This window comes from Theobroma cacao, chromosome 5, assembly GCF_000208745.1.
Source record: "Theobroma cacao cultivar B97-61/B2 chromosome 5, Criollo_cocoa_genome_V2, whole genome shotgun sequence".
Classification (NCBI taxonomy): Eukaryota; Viridiplantae; Streptophyta; class Magnoliopsida; order Malvales; family Malvaceae; genus Theobroma; species Theobroma cacao.
Genome location: NC_030854.1, coordinates 16219619 through 16225846, shown reverse-complemented (window position 1 = coordinate 16225846; position 6228 = coordinate 16219619). Strand labels below are relative to the sequence as shown.

Genomic DNA, 6228 nt, shown 5'->3' with positions numbered 1-6228 from the left:
CACATTTGTTTGGAAGCTATTGGAAGAGAATTAAGCTACAAAGAAACCCCAAGGTGAGTGATGAACTAGGCTTGGTTTTAAGTTGTTGATAATGGCTAGTAATTGGGATTATGAGCTGTTTTATTGTTGAGGTTGTTTATTCATTTTTAGTGTGATTAGAGTAGTGCAAGGAATAGCCATTTGATATAGTTGGAAGCCAATTAGGAATGACTAGTAGAACTTGAATTAGAAACTAGCCTTTAGAGTGATATTAATGTAAATTGGATTGGTTGTGATGTTTTTGTGCGTGATAGGTTCCAACGAGGCCCCATAGCCCCTTTTGAACCATTAGTGGAGGTTAGAGTCGATTAGAGGTTCAACAATACAGGTGAGTGAACTTGCATTTCAAAATTATTTTGAAAAATAGAATTGTGTTGAGATGAATTATTTGCATGATTTTATTCAACTTTTCATTAAAAATGGGTGCTTGGGAACAAGCCCTTGATAAATGCTTTGATGTTGTAAAAGGTGTGAAATGTGTAAAAAGGATGAATTCATGTGCTTCTATATTGTGCTAGTATACATATTTGAATATATGCTGTGCAATGATAAATAATGTTGTATGATGATAATGAGGTGTGTGAGTAGGGAGTGCACACATGATGACATTGAAATGTGCGAGTAGGGAGTGTAAAAGAGCTGAGGAAAGCGGTGTCATGACCCAAATTCGGGGACATGACTGGCGCATGGGCCCAATGGATATAGTCCACTAAGCCCAAGCAAGCCTATCAATCTGACATGTTCATCATTCCATCATAAACTACTAAGTCACATTTCATAACTTAGAATCAAAATAATATTAAACATTGCCACCTCATATTGACATACCAAACAAGTGTATATACATTATCTACAACATGTATCCTAATAATTTACATTAGGTTTGTCTATATACAATAAAAGAATACTTGACTTCCAGTGGAGGGACTCGGACGAATGTACAACTACTGAATTGTCACGACCCAAATTTCGGGTCATGACCGGCGCATGGGTCCAATGGACGTAATCCACTAAACCCAGGCAAGCCTATTATTTATCTTACTTATGATTCTATTTATTATCACTAAGTCCTATTTCATGACTTTGAGTCAAAATAGTGATATACATTGCCAACTCGTACTGGCATTACTCTTTTAAAATTTACATTAAGTTCATCTATACATAACAAAATAATACTCGACCTCCAGCGGAGTTATTCGGATGGATATACAGCTACCGAATGCCGAGACACCTACCAAAAGATGTACACAGATCTACAAGGACACCTCGTCCTAATTATCGGCTACCTCGTGATCTGAAAACATGAATTTGAAAATGGTGAGTATAAACCCAGTGAGTGAACAAGGAAGGGAACAAGCAACAATTAGGAAAAATTTAAAATCATGATGCACTTGTTTCAAAAAAATGCAATTTAGTTCATTCCTATTTAAAACCCCTCCAAACCCCAGAGTTTTTCGCTACAGCGAGCATGAATTTCGATGCAGTGAAAACAAAGCAACAAGAGAAACATTTTTCCTCACTCAACAAAAGCCATCCTGCTAAACTAATAAAAATCAACCTAACATTCATGAAAATTCTCAAAGTATAATGTGTCAAATTTTACGTACATTACAACCATAAATCATTGTCCATCAATTTGCTATATCACACACATTTACATATGTATATATATATATATATATATACCCATCATCATCATCTCACCAACCCATCATCATCATCACCAGCTCATCATCATCATCACCAGCTCATGCGCACTCCCTACTCGCACATGGCTGGGTCATCACCGGGTTATGCGCACTCCCTACTCGCACATAACCGGGTCATCCTCGGCTTATGCGCACTCCCTACTCGCACATAGTCGAGTCAACATAATTACACAACATTATATTCAAGCATATATGTATATCAACATAATGCAGCCACATAGAAATCCATAATAACCACATTTCATAACATAAACCTTTTCTCAAAAGCTTGTTCCCAAGGCATTCATTTTCATGAAAAATTGCATAAAATCATTCAAACACTTTGTTCAAAACAGTCATATTCCCAAAACAATTTTGATAGGCAGTCCACTCACAGGTGTCGAAAATTCGGATTCCGGGTGAACTCTGACTAATAGTCCTCAGGCGTAATTCCTTTGCCTTTTCCGGACGTCTCACCACCTTGACAAATAACAAAGTCGAGGAATTTACTATATTGTCCCTAAATTGATATAAATTAATTTAAACTACTAATGCTTGATATGTAAATGCAAAAATATGTCCGATTACCGCTTAATCACGGTATCGATTAAATTCGACCGATCACCCGATTAATCGGCGATTGTGTCCAAATCACCTCCAAATTAATTCATTTCTCCTCTAATACCTTAATTTACCACATACATTTAAATAAAGCCAAATTCAGCATTAGAACCCTCACAATTCCTTATAGAAAAAATTTGGTCATTTGGTGTACTAGCATCGAATTTTTTTCTACATAACCGTTTCACCTTACTTCATCATTTTCCATGCCATTTTCCTTGAAATAAAAACAATCCCCCATTGATATTCAGCCCTCATGGTTCGGCCAACAAGGAACCCTAGAGAAATTGAATATTTCTTTTGTGTTTTTGTTCATAACCATGCTTAACTATCCCTAAACACTAACATAGTCTAAAATCAAATTATTCCAACAACAATTCCTCTTCCATACCCATTTTTCAGAATTGAATTCATCATGATAACTCAATATTCAACCATGGAAATCAAGAACAAAAGCATGGGTAAGCTAGGTATCAAGGAGAATTAAAGAAATTTTAACTTACCTAGCTTGTTTCCTTGATTTCTTCACTTTTTCTTTGAATTTCCACCTAGGTTTTCTTGTTTTTCCTTTTGTTCTTCCTTTTTTCTTGTTGCTGGATGTCTAGGCCGAATATGGTGAGGGAATTGGGGATTTAATGGGCTGATTTCTATAGAAAATAATAAAATAATCAAGCATGCCATGTGTCACATGCTTATTGGCCCAATTTTTAACTTTTTGACTTTTTCTTCTTAATTTTCCACCACAAATATTCTGGTATTTATCCAATCCTACCACAATTAAAATCCCTTGGTCTTGACAAGTGCTGGGGCGAAAATTTTACTGATTTGCCCCCGAGACAAAAAAATTACGATTTTGCCCTTATACTCCGAAATGTACCGGAATCTCATTATTTCTACTTTTCAACCTAAAATAACACTAATATTGATCAATATTAATCAAATGGGGCAAAAAATGTTTAAAAAAATTTTCGTTTAGTCCACTAGTGGCAAAATTACCATTTTGCCCTTCTGCTCCATAAATACCGGGAATCACAATTTTTCACTACTAAACATCATTTTATACTCCAATAATCATAATTATATTTCATATAATTATTCTTGGTCAAATGTGATCAAATCTTGGCTAAAAATCTCCATTTTATCATCAAATGGTAAAATGACCGTTTTGTCCCTAATTGGTCAATTTTCTGATGGACTCCAAACTGGACCTTGAACTCCAAATCACTATTCTAAGCCATTCTGTTGGTTTTAAAATTTTCAAATTCCTCTTAGAATTTCTATTTGAACTAGTTCAAGGCTCGATTTAACTTAGTTGTACCACTCGATACAATACCGTCTTTTAATCGAGCTTGACAAGGTCTCACATGAATACCGAGACACCTACCAAAAGATGGATATAAGTCTACAAGGACACCTCGTCCTAGTTACCGGCTGCCTCGTGATCTAAAAACATGAAGTTGAAAACGGTGAGTATAAACTCAGTGAGTGAACAAGGAAGGGAACAAGCAACAACAAAGGAGAATTTAAAATCATGATGCACTTGTTTCAAAACAATGCAATTTAGTTCCATTCATATTAAAAACCCCTCATCAAGCCTTTAGATGATTAATCATTTGAAAGTCATGAATCCATACATAACGAACTATTTGAAGAATAAAAGCTTCAATATTATGCAAGCAAGTCAAATACGACAACGAATCTTCGCTGCAACGACGTTGGGATTAAGTTATTACCCGAACGAGGGTTTCTCAACTGGCCGAGGGTTTCTCACTAAACCTCCTTATTTTAAACTTAACTCATCTAGTCCTTAATGTTGGAAGTCCATGCTCAGATATGGTAGCAAAGAAGTTAAAAATAGGGCAGTAATTGGACAAAGCAGAAGACAAAATAAAAAGTTTTTCGCTGCAGCGAGATTCAATCTCGCTCCAGCGAAATTGTGACCCAGAAATAGAAGGTTTCTGGCTGCAGTGAAATTATAACCCAAAAACAAAAAGTTTCTTGTTGCAGCGAGAATGAATTTCGCTCAGCAACAAGCTATAGTGTCATTTTTGCTACAGTGAAAATGCATTCTCGCTACAGCAAGTTTTCGACCAGTCTACCCCTCCAAACCCGAGAGTTTCTCACTGTAGCAAAAATGATTCTCGCTGCAGCGAGAAACAGGGCACCAATGAAAAATTTACCCTTCTTCCCAAAGAAAAACCACCTTGTTGAAATGTTCAAACCAACATGAAATGCATAACAATTTTCCAAAGTTTAACATGAATTACAACCATATACCATTACTCATTAATTTCCTATAACACACAAATTTACATATGTATATTTGTATACGTATACCCATCATCATCATGCACACCATCACATCATCATCATCACCAGCTCATGCGCACTCCCTACTCGCACATGGCTAGGTCATCACCGGGTTATGCGCACTCCCTACTCGCACATAACCTGGTCATCCTCGGCTTATGTGCACTCCCTACTCGCACATAGTCGAGTCAATATAATTACACAACACTATATTCAAACATATATGTATATCAACATAATGCTGCAGCATAGAGATCCATGATAACCACACATCATAACATAAAATTGATTTATCAAAGGCTTGTTCTCAAGGCACTTGTTTTAACAAAAGTTGTATAGAATCATTCAAATACTTTGTACAAAACGGTCATATTCCCAAAATAATTTTGATAGGTAGTCCACTCACCTATTTATTGTTGAGCCTTTAGCTGACTCAATTCCCCTAATGATCCAATTGGAAGGATGGGACTTCATTAGAACCTAAGATCACATTAGCATAAGCAATAGGTCAATTCACACACTATAAACCGTAAAACTTATCTCTTAGCTAGCTTTCAATTGCCACATTAAATGGCTATCTATGTTCACTATCTTAATCACTATAAAAGGAATAAACATACTCAATAATAAAACAGCTCATAATCCCAATTACTAGCCATTATTCACAGCTAAAAATCAAACTTAGTTCATCACTTACCCTAAGGTTCTTTTGTAGTCGAATTCTCTTTCAATAGCTTCCAAATCAATGGGGTAATTCTCTTTTTCTTTCTCTAAAATGCCCAACTAGTGAGAGAAAGTATGGAAATAAAATTTATCAAGGGTTTTGAAGTGAGAGAGTGAAAGAATACAAGGGTTCTAGTCAAAAGGGCTCAAAGATATGAAATTTAGAGCTAGAGAGAGAAAATTATACAAGCTCCACATCAAGCTTCCATGGAGGTTGGAAGCAACGTGAGATGGAAGAAGAAGAAGAAGACAAGCTGCTGGAAAAATGGGTGAAAAAGCTGCTGGAAGGAAGATATTTATAGCCAATCTTATCCAATTCCTTGAAATTACCAAATTACCCTTTCACCAATTAACTTACTCTCCTTCAATCTTTTATGCAATCTTTTTGCTCTTTTGACACTAGAACAAGGTCCATAATGGTCTAGACATGCTCGGGCTCATGAAAACTTAAAATTCTAACCTGAGGTGAAAAATGACCATTTTGCCCCTATCGTGAAAATCATCCAAATTTTGGTTTCCTTTCCATTTTACCCTTAATTTCACCATCCATTTATGCCTTAGGCCTACTTAGGCCATAATATTGTTTAAAATCTTACTTTTATAAGCTTACTAAAGAAATGATGAAATTACCCCTGATCAAGGATATCGCATATACTTCCCTTTACGAGTCTATAAAGGTCAAGGTCTCACAGGTGGGGTGGTGTAGGTGTTTTATATGATTATATCTATAGATATGTGATAGAATGTGTGTGATTATAATGCATGTGAAATTTGGCATGATGAATCTTGAGAATTTCCCATTTTAGTGCAAATTGATTTTTATTGCAACACTAAATGGATTTTTAGT

At 35.8% G+C, this 6228-nt stretch overlaps 1 long non-coding RNA gene across 1 annotated transcript; it reads right to left on the bottom strand.

Annotated features, from left to right (window-relative positions):
* LOC108662217 lies at window positions 1294–2882 on the bottom strand. The gene is made up of 3 exons (XR_001928022.1): window positions 2852–2882; window positions 2123–2207; window positions 1294–1333 (listed from the first exon to the last, which is right to left on the bottom strand). It is a non-coding gene; the product is annotated as an uncharacterized LOC108662217 (long non-coding RNA).